Genomic DNA, 19928 nt, shown 5'->3' on the forward strand with positions numbered 1-19928 from the left:
TAAGGCCCATCACAAACCTCACTACCTTCTGCTCCAAATGCAGGGTACATTTCTTTGACCTGCTTTCTCTAACATAAATTTATAACTACAAGCGTGTGTGAATATATATGACCAAAACAAACACACTACTGCATATATATGTCTCCCCCCTGGAGAATGAGATGAGAGAACAAACAAATGACAGGTGGATAGTCATGTTCATTGCTTATTATGCTACTGGAAGGTGCTCAGATACTACAGTGATGACTGTGGTATAAGAACCTATACAGAATACAACAGATGAGTCTGCCCATCAACAGTATGATGGAAGAATATTAAAGACACATTATTTAAGCAATTACACTTTAAAAGAAATAATGTTGATGTAGCCTGGGGAAAGGTTGTATCATGAGAAATCTCTCTCTCTCTCACACACACACTGCAAATTACATTTCAAAATATACAGTGTGATGAGATGAAGCTGTTATAGAGACAAGAGAAAGAAAAAGAGCTAATTGGCTGGATGGACTGTCAGTCAACTAGAAAGACAGAGGTGGGACTTCCCTTATGTACAAAGAATTCTGGGTAGGGAAGCCATCTATAAAACTCCATGGCAGCCAGCTGGGAGTCAGAGTTGTAGGAGGAAGGGTTACCTGCAGGAATTTGTAGGAGTTATATTATGAAAGTATGTATTGTTTTTATTTTAACAAGCGTCTCTCAAATGAGTAGTTCATGCTGCTATATAGGACAAGCTTTCTGCTGCACTCTGCCACATAGATTGCTTCCCTCCCGCCCTCCTGCAAATAAGCATTTCTAAGTCCTTTGCAGATGGTGAATACCCTGTAAAGAAGTGGGACTGTTTGTGAGCTAGAAAAGAGCAGGTTTGGAGGAAGCAGTAGTAGGAGTTTCAGAACTGCTTTTTAAGGCTGCTCATGCAAATAGGATCAGTGTGAATCTGTTTTGGCCTGTGTGCTTTATAACATTTTGTGGGAGAGTGTTGGCTTTTTGGATTTAAAAAGTGTGGTGATCTTGTTTATTTACAAATAGATTTTGCAACAGTGAAATCTTTCTGTTAACTTGAAAGACCAGCCTCAGAGCTTATCCCATGGTGGCCCAGGTTAGGCTACTGGAGCACCCTTTGTAGAAAGACTTTGTAAACTTCTAACTCCTCTAATGTTTTGTAGCACTGGAAAACAATTAAGAAGGCCCATATTGTGCAAGTATTCTCCATCCCTTTCCGCTCCCATACAGGGGTCAGGCGCTGTTGCATTTTTTTATTTATTTTTTTGGACTTGGAGTGAAGAATACACGAAGCATACAGTAGTGCTGGCCTTTCCAAAGGGGGACAGAAGGGTGGGGATGTAGCCTAGTGCCTAATTCAGTCAGTGTCTTGCAGAGAGCTGATCAAAGGGATTCTGTTTTCAGAATACTTAAACGTGCACATCACAGTAACACAAGTTTATGTGGTACCCTGAGTGCTGTCCATTTTCCCTGCAGCTACCCAGAAGAACTCTGCACTATCTTCAGGGCACAGGGAAGCCTTCGTGTTTGCTGGACTCATGGGCAATTCCAGGACACAAAGCTCTCCTGTTCTGCTCATATATGGTTAAAGATGGAGGGACTAATTGTTGTCTCAGTTCCAGTCAGTCCAAATAGTGTGAGTTTGAAAGTTAGACTCACATTAAAGCATTATCAGGTTGGATTCTGGTTAGAAATTACTGAAGTAAGGAAAGAGGCAAAGTTCCTGTGTCTAGTATGGGTATACAGTAACAAAATCAAGACCTATATCGTGAACTCCCAGTTACCAACTCTTAAGACACTCAGAAACAATCACAATATTTGCTGTTTTGCTTAAACCTCAGTTTCTAAGCCTCAGCAATTACATAAGAACTTCAGTTTTGTATATAAAAATGCTTCTACTTCTCATGTTGGCAGAGAGTAGGGTGAAAGCCTGATTCAAGTGCACCCTAAAAGCTCAAACCAGGCTGACAATAACCCTTTCTTCCCCTCTCCCCCAAGTTTCATGACTTTTTGGAGACTGAGTCCTGACTTCTGAATGCTCAGGATTGGCAATGCTGCTGACTATTTATTTTCTTACATTACTCCATCTCTATCAGAGCACTCTTTGGATCCAAAACATTCTCTTGGGGAGAATCCTCCATCCTCACATACACCCTAAAGAATTGTATCCAAATGTTAGAGATTGTAAACCAATTTACATTATAATTACCTAATGGTTTAATTAGTAGGAAATAACACAAAGTCTAAGGTCAAAAGCTCCAAGTGTGGGTGGCTAAAATTAGGCATCTCATTTTATTATAACTTATTTTGAACTTAAGCGGGTCAGATGCCAGAACTTGGCCCTATGTCTCTCAGAAAAACAGTGATGGTAACTAATTGACACATCTTGGTGTACTTCAAAGGTCTCTTAAAAATGATCAAGACAGTTTTCCAAATGTTTATGCATGGCACATATTTGTCTGCTCCTCTGACATGATTAGTTGCCTCTGGCTTTTCTAGCAAGCTAACTCCATACCTTAACAGGATAAAGACTGAAGACTTAGCCTGGCAGGATTTATTAACAATGGTGGGAGTAGAAGGAATAAACCTTCCCCATATTGTTGTGTGCTACCCCAGGAAAAGTGTGGGACATCTTTAAAAGGCATGGAAAGTGACTTTGGTGCCAAAAATCAGCATTGATAACTTGGTGTTTAGATACTACAGTCATAATGGTAAAAAGAAAACCCAAACTCCAGTGAAGGGGGAACTGATTGTTACCTTACTCATATTGAGCAGTGCCTTTTAATTCGCTTGAGGATTCACTGAAGGTGAGTCTATTTTAGAGTTCCATAATAGACCTGAATTCTGTGCTAGACCTCATCCTGATACAGAGGCATTGATCACAGACTAAAAAGCTAATGGGGCTGCTTAGGACTGCAGGTGATTTTGACTTGATTACTCGTTACTTGCCAAAAGTCTCAGCCAGTTATATATATGTATATACACTTGGTGCTTTACAAGGGATAAGTTTTCAAAGGTGAAAAAAGAGCCAATTTATTTGGGAAAAGAACTTATTCACAAATGTGAGTGATCATTGGGAACTGTTTAAGAATCTTTGACTAGATGCCCACACCAGGGCAGTTCTATTGCCTGTGTTGTTTAGGAGTGAGACTAGATGGTCTGGCTTAACTTCTACAAGTGCTGTGGAATCAGTGGGAGTTCTGGCATTGACTCCAGTGCCTTTGGGGTCAGCCCCAGAGTAAGGTATTTCGGAAAGTCAGGACATCAGAATTGGGCTTTATATGATCAGTCCGTGGCTTGACCACATGCAGTTCTAATGGAGAATGCCAGAACTTGAAGCCTAGCTATGCAGTGAGCTGGAATAGCTAGACTCCTATCACCAGGAATAATAAAACTTAACAGGCAAGTGCTACTTCAGTCATAAAACTCAAGGTGTCGGTGCTTAAATGTGATGGATGCTGCTGCTTATTTGCTGCTAACCCCTTGACCATTTTCTGTATCTCTGCTGTTTGTTTCCCCTCATGGAAATAGGGCTAGCGATTTATTAAAACCAATCTCTCCCATCGAGCCCTGCAGCCCCCACTTCTCTAATCTAATCTCCAAGGTGTTTGCAATATGATTGTGGCTGCCTGTGTGTTTACTACTACTTTCCAGTTCTGGTGTCGTCAACAGCTTGGCCATCCTTAAACGCCTGTCATGAGGGAGCCACTCAGGGGGCAGCGACGAGCTAGTTCATACAGCGGGCCAAACATTTTTTTGAAAGTTTTGATAAATCAAAGCTTTCAGTGAAAAATTCCCACTCAAACGCAATAACTTATTTTTGGCAACTGAAAATCAAAAATTAATCAAATTGCCATAAATCAGAAAATTGAGGGCTGGAGGGGGCAGGCGAATGGCTGACTTTTTGGTTTTTGTGTGTCCCCCCCCCCCCAATTAAAATTTTGAACACTTTCTAAGAAAGCACATACACTGTGGGAAACTTTCATTTTTTTTCAAAAACCCAGTTTTCTAAAGCTTCAACAGAAAATTTCTGCCTGAACATACTTTTAAACTTCGTCAATTAAAAAACACTGTCCAGAACTCCCTAAAGAAGTCTTGAATTTGTCTGTAGCAAGAATTACCAGCATATCCCTTTTCTAAAGATCTTTAATATAATTGCAGTAACACCAGCGAAAAGTTCCGAAGCAGAAGTTTCATGTTCCGTAGGGGGAGCTATCTAGCTTCAAAAGAAATCTCTTCCCTGGTAAAGCCAATCTGTCGTATTTGTCAAATACATTTGTGCTATTGCTTTCTGGTTGCTTGTTTCTACTTGTGGGTTGTGTTCTTTTTAAAAACTGCAATGTGTAATTTAAGAAATCTTGAGATGTAGCCCCTGCTGTTCATTGTTCCCTGATCTAGGGTTAAGTTGTGCTTTTGTAGGCAAATTAGTAGCAATACCAATTCTCTGAACTTCTATCTATCTAATAATAAGATGCTCAGAATTGGTGCAGTATTAGTTGCACCAGACCCAGTATAGAGGGACTAGTATCTCCCTGTTCTGTGACAAGGTTTCTCTGCATAGAAACTACAACACTTCATTTGCCTTTTCTGCTGTCCATATCACATAGCAAACTAGACATTAGTTTGCAGTCAAGTACCACCCATTACCCCTCTTTCAAGGTGGCTGTTTCCAGGTTTCTCTTCTTTTGAAGATCTGTGGGCTTTTTGGTTCACCAGTCCCCAGATATACTAGCTTGCTTTTTCCATCTCCGACACAACTGAGGTTGTAAATCCTCGAACTCAGTCTGTAGTGATCTGTGGATGAAGGTTAGTGAATAGACTGGTACATTCTGTAAAGTATTTCACACTGAAAACAAACAGGAAGGAAAATGAAAAAGGAAACTCATCGTCAAAATTTCACTTGTACTGTTGGGTACCCCACTGATGTTACTGTGTGCATCATAGTAAACAAGGCTTCATAGATGGGAGATGGGTAGAAGAGAGAATAGATTTCTCACCTTGGTACTTCTGCTCCACATCTGCAAAGTGGTGATAATCCTAGAAATGTAGTGCTGGAAGGGACCTCACGCACTCATTCAGTCTTTCCCCCATCCCTAGTGGGATGAAGTGGGATTAAGTATATCTAAACCTTCCTTTCTTCAACCCTTTGTCTATGTACACTGTGAATTCTTTGGGTCAGGGACCATCTTACTATCTGTTGGTGTAATGTTCAATACAGTGGGGCACACCTCTCTACCAAGACCTTCTGGCACGACTATATATAACTACTGTAATAGGAAGAAGAATGAAACCTTGAAACTTGAAATGAATCTTGTAAATTAAGAAGCAAATAATCAATTTCTCAACAGCATAGCTGCAAATCGAAATAAACACTTTACTGACAAAGAACCAGCTGACACCATAAGGGGCTCATTCACCTCTACATCCACTAATGTTATATAAGCCATCATGTGCCAGCAATGCCCCTCTGCAATGTACATTGGCCAAACTGGACTATCACTATGCAAAAGGATAAATGGACACAAATCAGACATAAAAAATAACAACAACCATAAACCAGTGGGAGAACACTTTAATCTCCCAGGGCACACTGTCACTGACCTGAAAGTCGCCGTACTTCTCCAAAAAAACTCCAAAAACAGACTTCAAAGAGAAACTGCTGAGTTACAAATGATCTGCAAACTTGACACATTCAAACAGGGTTTAAACAGAGATTTGGAATAGCTCTCTCATTACAAGAGGTAATTGCTTTGCTCACCCATTCTCACCTCCTACTCAATGACTGTCATTAGCCCTCAGGTACCTGGCTTTCATCCACCTCCCCCATTGTTCTCTATGCACTTATGTATCTATGTTTCCTATTTACTGTATCATTCTACCTCTGCATCTGACGAAGTGAGCTGAGTCTCACAAAAGCTTATGCCTACAAAAATTAAATTTGTTAGTCTTTAAAGTGCCACAGAACTCTTGTTGTTTTTGCTGTATACAGACTAACACGGCTACACCTCTGGAACTAGTAAAAGATTGTGGAACTTGTTTTGAATTATTTTGTGCACATTAAGTAATTTAAATACTATCTCACGATGTAAAGAATCCTATCATAGGAACTGATTGGAGATCCTTTTGACAGTTATGGTGTTTTGTTTTTGTTTTTGATCAAGTCAGGCCAGATTACTGGAGGGGAATTTAGCAATATCTGAGACAATGCTCATGAGTCAATAGTACTGTGCTCTTATAACAATGCCAACACATTCACAAAGTGTTCAAACAGTCTTCACTGATGGAATATTGATCTTGGTCCTGTCAGTTGCAATGGAATTCTGGAATGAGTTGCTATAAAACAAACCTGTGTTTAGTTCTATAGGGTAGTATTCTACCCTCTAATTTCTTTTTACATGAAACTTACTCCCGCAGACTTTGGAAAACATCCCTTTCTCATATAAAAATCTGAGCTTGTTTATGGAACTACCGACAGATTCAGACAAATGATCTTGGAAGAAACAACACTGCAACACCAAAGGAAACCAAGGTAGGATGTGGTGATGTGAACAAATCACATACTTTAATAGATAATTGTATGGATATTTGTACTATACCAAAAACACAATGCCCTTTGTATCACTAGCAGTTTTCAGTCTTTAAAGGCTTACATTCAATATGTCTAGTTGATCCAATCCCAACAAATAAAGTCATTTTAGGATGAAATGTTCAAAGATATTTGCATGTTTGGATTCCTTAATTTCAATAGGAACTGAGGGCAAATCTGCTGCTGATGTAAAATATAGCTCTGTTGAAGGCAATGGGGATAGGACAACTTACACAAGCTGAGGATCCGAATCTCCGATGTGGCTTAAACTCCAGCTGTAATTTTCTCAGTATAGGGTTGTGTTCTAAATGTGTTTTTAGACTTTTGCGGCATGATATTGGCCTGAACTTGAGAGCATTTGACCCCTTTTTATTCCATCACACTAGGTGGAATTCTTTCCCCTTATTTCAGGTAGTTACGTGTGTTCCTTTCCCTTTGGAGAGAGGTTGAAATTGATGGCAGGTAGCAATGGATTTCAGCTCCATAATCAGTGGGGAGCAGCTCTGGGGGTGATGAAGTTATCCTTTCCACAATACAATAGATGGTCAACTCTGACTCCTTGTATAGAGCCTTCCTTATTATATTTCAGTATGTTCATGTCTGACCTTACTTAGGATGATAGTCCTAAATCCATTCCAGACTCTGGTCTCCTGCATGGTACTGCACTGTGCTGTAGGTGCTGTTTCCATTTGTGTGAAACAGTGTATGAAATGTGACTGTAAGAAACCCAAGCCTACAAATTCAAAGGCAAACTCATACTTCTGTATGAAGCCTCTATTATTTCACACTAGTGTAAAACATGGCTTTTCTCATGCTGGGAATAAAGAACATGTTGACTTGATTGCTTTAGTGCCAACAAATGAATGTGAAAGAAATTCATATTTTCACAGTGTACATAGTGATGGGATGTGCATTAGTCAGAGTTATGACCAATGGATCTGTGTAGACAATGATAAATGGTACATCATTCACAGTTGTATAATCTGGCATGGGGTGGGTGACCAGCACCAGGAAACAAAGTTCAAATTCTTCCAAGGACTCCTGGTGTCACCCCCTTCTTACAGGAGATGTGAAGCCACTTCACCAAAGAGGGAGTCCTGGGTGGAACCAATGGTAGCAATCTCCCCATGTGTCACCTGCCACATATGCTAATTGGTAAGGAGCATGCTGGAGGACCATGGCCACACCTCATCCATACCCACTTTGTGATGGCTTGAAAAATCACTAGTATTAGGAAATGGCCATTTTCCTCCATTTTCTTGAGATTGTCCATGCCCTCTAATAGGGGGGAGGGGAAACAGTCTTAGACACTCCCGCACATCACACAGTCTGGCTCTGACTTTCATTTCCTGCTAAAGTCTTGCCAGTGAGAACGTGAATTATCACTTTTGAATTAAAATTTTAAAAGATACGTGGAGGGTACTCAATATTGTAGCAGTGCAATGAAAGAGATAAACAAAGGGATATGCCAGGAGCTGAACCACAATGACAATGACAAACTAGTGCTGGGATGGTGATGGGGAGAAGGGATTGTGTGTATCAGCCCTATTGATGTTTGTTCTTGTGTCCACCACAGTCTCTCCCTTTTTCAGTAGTGTGTGCCTTTGTGAACACGATGTCAATATCTATGTATCAGGGAAGCTGGTTGCTGGACTACAGAGATTCTGCTGAGGTGAGTGTAACATGGGCATAATTTACTCCAGATGACATTCTTCTGTCTTGTCTCTTTCTCCTCCTGGCACCTCAAGTTCTTCTCCTAGCACAAACTTTCCTCCACAATGTACATCATGTATTGGATCTCACATAGGCAATTCTTGAACTATTTTGCCCACCGTTGTAATGATGTCCTGCCCATGTTTTACTGAGGGCCTCTCATAATAGGCTTGTACCAAGGGTGCAGATATCAGTGAGGGATGGAGGAAACTTTCTTTGTATAGTTAAACAGTGAAAGATCTCAGTCTTCCATAAGGACTCAGATTCCAATGATATTGGACAGGTGCATTTTCTTTTGTGGCTTATACAGTATTACAATAATACTACTCATTTTCCTCAATACACTTTCCTTTTATGAAAAGAACTTGTCACTTTGAATCCTATGATTCTTGACAGATTGCGTAAACAAGACCTTATGTTAACAGCAGTTGCATAAGAAAGATGAAAATGTTTGTCCACACTACAAGGATGTTAGTGAAATGTTCTTATATTACTGCCTCTGAAAGATGCTTTTTCTCCCCCCACAGATGTTTAGTGCTTATGGTCCAACTTGAATTCCATGTCCTCATTAATGAGGCTCAGGTCTGCTAGAATGCCATGGCATAATTTCTTTTTCTTATGAGCAAAACCAAGAGCACGGAAAGAAGGGATCCTAATATATGCACTTAAAGTCCCCAGTTTTCTTGGCATGACAAGTGAAACTGTAAATATGAGCTAAAATAATCACGTGACGCAGATCTGAATCAAAGTGTTATTGCAACTATATAGTGAAAACAAAGACTTTCAGATGACGAGGAACACTTTTTTAAGAAAAATCTCTTCATTAGAATAATTTTTGTGGCTCACTTAAAATGATCTATCAGAAATTATAACCTCTTCAACTAGAATTATAATGCATTCCAGCACCACTTTGTAATCACTAAGACATTAGTCATTTGATCTGGGATTGTCTAAAAAGTTACCTTAAATAACATCTCATTTCTGAAGCTGTGACTTCCTGAGTTATCTTCTGATATAAGATACCACTGCAGTTAACTACAGTTCTGTGAGGGTAAGGCAGGCAAAAGTTCATGTGTTGGGCCAAGGGAATAGCTGCTGGTTGGTTATGATGTATGTTGGCACATCCTGTTTCTCAGACTGAAACTGATATGAGATTCATGTAATATAATCACAACATGATGTGTGCCTATGAGTGCTGGTTTAGCCCATTGCATATAGAGTATAAAGTTTATATTAATGACTTTCACCAAGTATCATAGTGGTTCCCCCCCCCCCCCCCCCGTGGAAGGGGCACTGAAACGTCTCAACAGGAATAAAGGTATATTTTATGATAATATATACCTCTTACATTAGTTCACTAAGACAAACATACATTCTTTGAGTTATAACACTGCTGTGAAATATATTTAAGTATAGGAAAACATTTAAGCCTATAGAACCCTGACTGATTTTTATCTCACTGTTTGGTCCATATTATGTTGACTTAGACTATGCAGAAAATGTGTACGTACAAATCCAGAGTCAAAATTGATTCTAGGATCCCTGTCTGTCTTGGACTGAGGCAGCTTTCTAGGGACCACTATTTCCACAGTGACCTGGCCTTTTTCATTGGACAGGCTAGCTCACTGTGGAAGAGGGAAGAGGAAAGTGTCCTTATTATCCATGCACTGCTATTCTCTATTCTTTATCCCTCTGCAGCTAATAGAAATGACTTTATCACTAAGCCTTTCATACCGCCTGTTTCATGATGAAAGGAACAGATTGACTCCTGGCATGATCATGTTCTTTTTAAAAAAAAAAAAAAAAAAAAGAGCAGCCGTAATTGTGGCACGTAGGAAGCAGAGTCCTGAGCTCACCTATTGAAGTGTCCATAGCTGCTGGGGCCTCCCTAGATGATCCTCTTTCACCTCATTAGCCCTTTGTGTGTGGGGTCTCCCTCTTCCTGGCTGACAGTTCTGGCTCCCTCAGAGACCTGTAAGATGAGGATGAAATCCTGGTCCCATTTAAGTCAATAGTAAAAAAGCCCATTGATTTCAATATGGGCAGGATTTCCCCTTTAGACTTCAGACTTTGTTTCCACCTCTACACTTCCCTTGGCCTTCCTATTTCCCAACCCTTCTGTATACAGATGCACAGGAGCCCCCACCTCCTCAGAGCTTAGCTCTGTAGTGCTCAAGGGGAATGAATCCTCTCTATAGGTACCCAAATGCTGCTGTCTACCCTGTGCAATGGAACTGCTGCATCTGCAACACCCCCATGACCAGGGAGAAATGATGAGATTTTGCTCATGCTGTGTAAACCAAAAATGAATGAGCAGCCTAAGGTTTATAGAAAATAGAAGTAAAGATCAGAGACAGCTAGAAATACTGGGCCAGATCCTTAGCTGCTATAATTTGGCATAGCCCCCTGCAGTTTGTCTGTAAGTAAGGGAACTTGGATATTCCCCCAGATGGCAACATGACTTTCTTAGTGGAAAGAGAAAAACTCACTGAAGAGTGGTTCATTGTTTTTGGCATCTAGTTAAATAGAACACCCACTATATAAACCTCTCAAAAGGTTCTTCTTTTAACAAGTAGTAAACAAAGAATTGGCACGCAATTAATTTCAAACTACTCCTAACATTTTATTAATTCCAACAGACACAATCCCTGTTATTCCATAGAACAAAGATTATTGTCTGTAGTCCAACAAAATGACAATTCCAAGTCCAAATCCTTGAAGAAAAACTAAAGTTATGAAAAGAAACCCCAAACAGGATGTAGCCTCAGATTAAGCAGAAATGAGGGATACCAAAAAGGACAGAAAGTACAATTCTCAGATAACTCGTACTAAAAATCCCTGTGTCTCTCATTGACACTTTTTACCACTCAGGCACTCATTGTGTTTCTGGCCTATGGGAATACTTCATTTCTTTTTTTGTTCTACAATGAAAACCCATCTCAGTTTAACAAGAGAAATCCTCAAACTTCATTAAAAATGTATAACCATTCTCCTGGGTCCCAGGCATGGACATCAGTGGAAATATTCAAAGATTTTTTTTCTTAGTGCCGTTTTTGTCCTATAATTCATCTGAAGAACAGAAAACTCACTAATTCATTTTTCCGTTTGAATCCTTTACACTGTTTGAGTATATAGATTGTAACTAACAAGTTTGAATACTATCATTGTCTTCAGCAGCACCTGAGATCCAAACATCTCAGGGGTCTCATTGCTTGGCTAGCCTCTTATTTGTCCCACCCATAATAAGCCTCCCATTGGCCCTATTTGTAATCTTCAAAGACCTCAAATTGGCTTCTGACATGAATCCTTTTATGTCTCTAACATAGCACACATACATAGGAAAGTGGCTGTGACCTGTCCATGCCCAGGGCAGCCAACTGATAATGCTAAGGTCAGGGCATGCTGCAAAAGGAGAGCAGATTCTCCCAGCGCTGGTGGGTGGCACTACAGCCAGACTTCCCAACCAGTCACAAACTGCACTTCTGAATCCCCACAGAAGCCAGCACACTAATGCACACAGCCGCCTTTACTGCATTTCAGCTCCAGGCTCCCAAATCAGCACTAGATCCAGTAAAGAGACCAGTTACTAAAACTCTATACTCTTTACTAAAAAGGTTCCCTCTGACCCCAAGGGGTCAGCCACAGTACCAGTTCAATCTAAGTTTGGATCTTACCTAAAATATCACGCTGCCAGCCAATCCTTTAGTATCTAAAACTAAAGGTTTATTGTAAAAAGAAGGAAATAAACCATGAGAGAAATGTTAAAGGGTTAAAGTAAATCACAGATATACAAATGATTCAAAGTCCATACACATCAGGCTTCTGGAAAAAATGTGGAGTTGCAGGCTTGTATAGTCCTCTCTGGCTCACATCCAGTACTTAGATGGGTCTAAGTCCTTCCGTTCAGTTGCAAGATGAATTGATCCAGAGATAGGTGTGTGTCTGCAGACTGGACAGGAGCAAAGACAAAATGGATCCTGTGGTTTGATCTTATAAACCCTCTCCCCTGGCCATGCTGCCTGTGGACAGTCACAAGACCCAAACTGGAGTCCGGAGTCACATGGGCCAATCCAGGTGCCTCTTCAGGTGTGCCTGGGGTCCATAGTCACACTCAAGCCAGCCCACGTGACAGTGGCGATTTATTAATGCTTCAAACCAAATGTATAGCATGGCTTACGCGCTGACAATACCGAGCTGTAAAAGTAACAAGATGATCTAAATTATCAGAACTGACAGAGCTAGTAATATTTCTTTTAAAGGCTTAGTGGTTTTAGAATTCTGTTCTGGAACTAATGTACACTTTGACAAATATAACTGCCGTAGGTCAAGTGTAATATTAAAGGAATATTCATCTGTTACACAGGGTTCCTTTATTTCTAAAGCGGAAAGAATCCTCCGCTGCTTTTTGTTACTGTCAGCTTTATGCAAAGCAGGCTTTTGCAAATTCTTTGAAAACTAATTGTGACCCCTTGGCTGCCTTGATTTCAAGGAATAATGTCAAGCTTAGCCTCCAAATTTGGCTTTTCTTTTCTCTGATTAAAGTGCCTAGTCCTACAATCCTTGTGTGTGTGAAATTCCCATTAGAGTCAATGGGAGAGGTGTCTGTGTTGCACCAATAACTTGCAGAATCCATATGGGGCTGTGTATTTATACCTATATGGTTTTCCCGTAAAAAAAAAAAAATGCTTATCTTCTCCTTAAAATAAGCAAAATAAGACAAATTTGGCCCTCAGATGCTTCTGAGCAGCTTTCATTTAGCCAGATGGAAGCTTTCCACTTGTATTTGAAGGCAGAATTGCCTCAATGACAGCATTCCATGAGCAGCTCTACTGTAACAGTGTACCATCTACTTCTTTCATTACAAACGATGCAGAAACCATCTTTCTTTCAGGCTTCCAAGGAGTTGTTACAATATTATTAATCTACATGTTAGTGAAAGGCAGTGAGTAGCAGAATTAAGCCATAAGCATAATAGGCAAAGAATCTGCTGTTTTCATTGCTTCTGAGCTACCTTCTTGTGATTGTTCAAATGTCTTTCCTTAGCAAGAGATACACTTAGAAGGAAGAGTCACCAACATTTAACCCAATGGTATAAAGACCACTTCCTATCATGGTAGCAAATATAACATGCTGGCGTCTTGCTATGGGGTATAACAGTAAGGAAACACGGTGCAATAGCTGATGGTACCAGGCAGTGCTGTTAAACACAGGCTTTCTTATAGAGCAAGCACATTTTTAGTCTTTTGGAGAAAGGCTGCAAGTCATTTTGGGTTATGCAGTGCTCTGGAGAGGAGCTGTGGTTGGATCAGGAGAGTGGTCTCTGTTTGGTCTCTGATTAGAGCTAACTGTTGAAGCAGAATTGTTCCCTGGTAACCAGGCACTGGTGTTGGACAGAAATCCCTGACAGAACGGATCCTCCTGTATGCTGATTGGCCATCTTGTTTCAGGACTGGCATATTTGTGTGAATAAAACTTTAAAGTATACCCAATCTTAATGTCACTGATTTCTCCTCCATTAGAAACCACCTAGCAGGGTCCCAGCTGTCTGCTACCACTCAGTGAGGTGACAGTGGTGTTAGAATAGGATGCTGGGATAGGAAAAAAGGGAAAACTATATGAATATATTTAGGCTGGGCTTTTCAAAGAAGCCTAAGGACTTAGGTGCTCAAAATCCTTTTGCATTTCAGTGGGAGATGGGTATCTAACATCAGTTGGCTCCTTTAAAAATTCCAGTGTTGGTTAATGGGACAAAACATAGCAACTACCACAGTTGTACACAGAACTAAATATTTTGTTGGACACTGTACTGTTGCATTTATTTATGATCTGTAGTATTAAATACCTTGCAACATGGATTTTATAAAGTTCTAGTACATTTCAATTGAGGGAAATCAGGGTTATCAGAGTAACGTAGCATTTTTAAACTTTGTAATCACATGATGCTTCTTGGAACTCTTATTTCTGTAGTTAGCTCTCCACTGAGAGAGAACACATCTGGAGAGTATAAACATACTGTGATGGGTGTTGTACAAAATCTATAGACATATATAGCATAGGTAATAATACTTGCTGTAAAGTCTGATTCAAATTTAGGACTTAATTCTACAAGCAGCTGTGTATATCAAGAGCTGCGAATTCAGAGCTTCTTTCAGGATTGGGGGCTTAGTATTGTTTTGTAAAGGGACAACAGAATTGTTGACTGTGCAATTTCAGTTTCTACATTTGCTTTAATAGGAAGGGCATCCATCTGGGGCTGTATGCAAAGTGACTCCAAATACTACATTCTACTTACTACTCAAATGGCTCTTTGAGGTATTTTAAACACACACATTTTTTCTATAGCTTTTTTTCTTTTCCTTGCTAAGAAAATTGAAGTGAACATGGATTGAAAGCTTATTTAAAAAGCCCTTAAAGTTAATGATGGCTAATCGAAATGACATGCCTTCTGTTCTTCAGTTTATTTCAGTGGAGACAAATACTACATATGTAATTATTTGAATGCCTGCTTCTTTACTTTTAAAATATTTATGATGTCTCACAGCTGCAAATGCTGGTAGTTACAGACATAAGCATTTCAAAGTCTTTAGCAATAAAGAAAGAGTACAGTCTCTTTAATTATTAATGACCCTCTGCAAAATACTGTATGCTTTAACTAAACTTTGCATGATTGGGTTAAAAACATCATTGGAGGCAGTCTTGTCATAGTTAAACTGAAGTAACATTTCTATTATATTTTACCACCATGGACAAATATCTGGTTGGGCATTTCATTTTAAATATAAAAGGCCCAAGTCTCCAAAGCAGCTTCCAACATTGTTGCATCCAACAAACATGCGCCCACTTGCCCATGCAATTATACCTTGTCTGCACACCCAGAGCTAGACTGTGAGAGCCTTAACCCCCTTGGTGAGCAGTTAATTTCACAAATAACCCTGTGGAGGTCCATGATATTCATTAGGCACAATCAGAACCAGATTTTAGGTGTATTTTATTGAAGGACCTGATCTGAACTTGGCTTAAAACAGTGGTCAAAAGTGGCCCATGGGATCTTTCAAAGTGGCCCTCCACTCCCTTCCATCTGGCTGCAGAAGGGAGCCGCTGCCTAAGAACGCAGGTGGAGTGTGTTGCCGTGGGGCGACAAGACCGGTGCAGGCTCCTTGTTGCAGCCACGGGGATGGGAGATCAGCACTCCCCTCCCCCTGGCTGTAGCAGGGAGCACGGCACAGTGCCCTGCCTGGGTCCTGAGGCGCTGGGGTTCCTTCTGAAGCCGCAGGGAGGGAAGCACTGATCTTCCATCCCCCTGGCTGCAGAAGGGAGCCACTGCCTAGGGACCCAGGAGGAGTACATGGAGTTACAGGACGTGTGAGGTTTCCCTGCTGCAGGCAGGGGGAAGGGAGATCAGCAAGAAGGCAGGCTCCTCGCTGAACTCCTTCCATCTGGCTGCAGTTGGGCGGGGGCTGCTGGTGGAGACTGGTGGCCTTTCATGGTTGTAAAAATTATATCTGTGGCCCTCGAGCCAAAAAAAGATTGGGAACCACTGGTTTAAAGAGTAATAAAGGCCAGCAAATCACTCAGTGTAAATCTTGTACAATTCTTTTGTATTTCCCTTATCAGGGTGGCTTTCCCTTTACAGGAAGATTGGTCTCAGCCATCTCTGTGACACAGCCAATTCCCCTCCAGGTGCGGGACAATGAAGGCTATATGACTGGTGGGTCATGTGATCCAATCAGGCCTCAGGGGTAGATGAGGGAGAAGGTTGCTATGAATGGCAGAGAGCAGGAAGGCTCCAGTGGGAGACTCTGAGAGGAAGAAGACTCCTGTAGGAGACCTTGAGACACCAGGAGAGAACTCCATCTAGGTAAGGCTGGGAATGCCTCTGTGGAACAGCTTTCTGCGCACTCTGCACCAGGCCCACTACTCTGAGAAGCAAGTAGTGGTGATAGAGCTATGGCTACTCCCACTCACTACTCCTTTCTATCCCCTCCTCTCCCACTTACTGCAGGCAGATGTCAGGCTTTGATTTTCCCCCATGGCTGAAATCACAATCTGAGAAGGGCCTTCTACCCAATGCAAAACCAAATGAAGGCAAGTGGTAGCCTACCCCAAAATGAGAAGTTGAAGCCCTATTCTTTGCTGCCCTAACTCCTTATGTCTCACCTGCAAAAGAGATACAATATTTAATTCTCTCAACAGCACTGCAAGTTAGTCCAACATGTGAGAAACTCAGATAAAGGGCACTGCATCGTTTTAAAACTAATTTACTATTGTCTATCTAGAATAAAAATGCAATAGCATAAAAATTATAATCAAGGAAGCAAACAGTACCACAAAGGAATGTTCCTACTATGACCCCCTTTGCAATGTGGGGTTATGGGAGGAGGAGGAGGCGGCAGCAGGGGAAAACAAGTGAAGGTTGGCTAGATTCTGGAATTGTTGCTTGTATACCCTCCAGGGGAGTGTCATAGACACGAGAACAGCACATTCTGGTGTCAATGACACTTATTGGCTTTGACAAGGCATCTGATGGTGTCCAGCGGCAGCCTGCATAGAGTACTCCAAGCATACTGTATGTGGAGTAAATGACGAAATAACAATTAATATCAATGGAGGCTTTGAGAATGAAAAGCTACATAGTGTAAAAGAAAAAAAGAAGTTGAGCTCAAATGATACACGGAATCCTGTGTCAGAAGGGATTTGTGCATTGTCACAAATGATGCAGTTTATCGCCACTGACAGGTTAATATGCATGTTATTAGTAGACATATCTGTCTGCATTTCGTGGGGAAAAAAGGAAAATTGCTAGTATACGAGACATGAGATAATGATGTTGCTACTGCAAGGAAATAGATGAAACTAGTCCAAACAGACATCCACAATATCTGGAAATAAGAAATTGCACAATAAAAAAAGCAATGCACAATGGACGTGAACTGGTAATAGACAAGTGACCTCCTGGCTGACCCTTGTTCATAGTTAAATGAAGAGGGCTCCATCTAGAAGTAAAGTTAAATTAATTGAAGCAACCATGTGCAGAACAGGGAAGGAAGCAATTATTTTAATAGCATGTAAAAAATGCAGGGCTCAATTTTGTTGAAAGGCAAGGAATGAGGAATATGTGGCACCATCTAGAAGCAGCCATGTTAGGAATTGTGATTCAGATACCTCCCTAGGTTACTAGTCCCCACTGATAGAGGTAGGGATTTATTGCTAACTTATACCACCAGCTGAGCAGTTTTAGTTTCCTGCTCACCTATTCCTCAGCCCTTCCCACCTGCCTGCTGTAAGAAGCCTGTTCAGGATTTTCAAGGAGTAAGGGCCATTCTGTATGGTCCTATAGACCAACCTAGCTAATAAGAAATAGGAACAGGCTTGAAGGCAAAGCTGAGCTACATCAGACCTGTAGCTTGAATCTGAATATTAGTCAATTGAAAAAAACACATGAGGAAGAAACTGACCTTAGTAGTAGATAAAGATATCCCTTCCTAAATCAAAATACTATGAACAGTTTGCTGTGTGAATTTATCAAAAATACAACAGGTAAAAGTATTTCTTGTTCTTCTAGCTTGTTACTATAATAAATACTGTAATGTCTGGCTAATGAAAAGAGTCAGTAAAAACTACATTCTAAGAAGACAGGCCAAGTGATAAATGGGCCATAGAGACCAAACTCCTTTGAACAACAAAATTCTCCTTCTAAAACAAAATTAAAACACATTGTCAGAGATCAGTGCAAGGGAAGATGGTTTCTTCTGAACATAATTCCATTAATGGGATTTCAGTTCCTCGATCTTCAAATACATAATTTACTTTTATTACAAAGTTAATTTTGTTGTTTCAGAAATGTAAAATTTAGACACTCTGTAAATAACCTAAAGTGGCAGAATGAGTTTTATGTTGAGGTTTGAAGTTCCATTCCACTTAGGTTCAATGAGGTGGCTTCCTGAAAGCTGTATTTTGGATACAACTCAATGAATATGTGACTCAATTCAATTATTGCATGCACCTTTAAATGAATTATAGATTATAACTATCCTGCCCAGGAGGAAAGTGATTTTTTTTCACTCACTGAACACGTCTAGGATGTGTTGTTGCCACTTTATCTTCAGTGGTGCTGCATGTCCTTGCCTTAACATAGCTGGCTTTGTAGCACTGTGCAGGAAATATAAAGTTTAGTGGAATTAAATGTCACACTTGGCACAATACACAAAAACAAGGCACTATACACATTTTTACTTCATAGCTGTGGAACAGAAAAACATATGTCAAACTTTTCATTAAAACGACAAAGTGTCCTAGAAAGAACAAAGAACTAAAAAGTAAAGTTCAGGTGGTATAGGTCAATTATAAGTAGATCTTGTTTCTGTAAATAAACCAGATAAAATAGCTTAGAGTCCTCCTGATACCAAACGCTTAAAAAGCAACAACAACCAATTATTATAAGGTACTGAGCAACTTCTGCCGTGGCCTGAGTGACCTGAACAATCCAGTTGCCATTGATATCAATGGGCAATGAGAGCCCTCAGTCCTTGTAGGTTCACGTGCTAAATTTGCAAAGCTAAGCAAGAGGGATTCCAGGAAGTGGAATTAATGCCATGGCAGAACAAAGTTTTTCAGCCTTAGGATTCAGTCTTGCAAACCTTTATGTAAGGGAGCAGGCTCACTGATGTCAGTAAGGTCCTGATCTTGTGCCCTTTGAAGTTAATGGCAAAACTCCCATTGACTCTAATCAGGCCATAAGAATGTAGTTTTGAGAGAGGTAGCAAACCCACAACTCCAGTTGAAATCTGTAAGATTCCCAGGTGCTCAGCACCTCTGAAAAAAATCAGCGCTCATGTGCCACACTCTCATCCTGTTACAGCCAGTCACTAGGAGACATGATCAGGTGCACAAACACTGAGCGGGAGAATGATCTCTATCTAACTATCTTAGGTTTCCCTATAGCACTTATCACCATATAGTATACGTCACATTTAAAATTCTATTGCTTCGTGTTTAGAAAGACTGGAGAAATTGGTGGCCAGATTCAATGAAGCTATTCTCAGGGCCTGGTCCTAGGTGTGTGTTTCCCTTTAATAGAGAATGCAGCAGTGACATTCAGTGTAAACCTAATTCTGAAAGGACTAGAGCAGGTCCTCTGTTTAGTACATGGCTGTTTGAAGTAACTTCAGATTCAAGAACAAGGGGGCGTAAAGTTGACCAAGCTTAACCTAATACAGGAGAATTAAAGGGCTAGAGGATGATGTAGAATTCAACACAAGGGTAGAAATATCAGCAGAAGGCTGAACTAATGCTGGTCAATTTTCATTCAAACATGGGACTAAATCCGTGAACCTGTATAAACGTCTTTTGAAGTAAGTGTTTGGGGAAGATAAAATAAATCTTACATTTCCTCTATAAACCAGTTTTCTGTCCTTATGTGGTTGCAAAGGAAAGGGCTGAGATAGACTCCTAATAACTGATTTTATTGTGTACTGTAAGAACAAACCTTTTATTTCTCTCTACCACATTAACACTCAGTTTTGTCACTTTTGACCATTTGAACTACTCAGCTGGAGATGATTTCTCCTATCAGTGCTTGAACAAGCAAACTACAAAGATGTGTCAATAGATTTACCTTTTATTTGTTCTG

At 40.4% G+C, this 19928-nt stretch overlaps 1 long non-coding RNA gene across 1 annotated transcript in view; it reads left to right on the forward strand.

Moving 5' to 3' along the window:
- The first annotated feature begins 598 nt into the window (after nt 1-598).
- LOC137150527 (uncharacterized) overlaps nt 599-19928 on the forward strand; it is a 47033-nt gene continuing 27703 nt past the window's right edge. Inside the window, exons 1-3 of the long non-coding RNA XR_010918999.1 lie at nt 599-664; nt 6415-6529; nt 8179-8258. This is a non-coding gene — a long non-coding RNA (uncharacterized lncRNA). The remainder of the gene's footprint in view (nt 665-6414; nt 6530-8178; nt 8259-19928) is intronic.

This window comes from Emydura macquarii, unplaced genomic scaffold, assembly GCF_026122565.2.
Source record: "Emydura macquarii macquarii isolate MOO-44397 ecotype Brisbane River unplaced genomic scaffold, CSIRO-AGI_Emac_v2 contig_968, whole genome shotgun sequence".
Lineage (NCBI taxonomy): Eukaryota > Metazoa > Chordata > Testudines > Chelidae > Emydura > Emydura macquarii.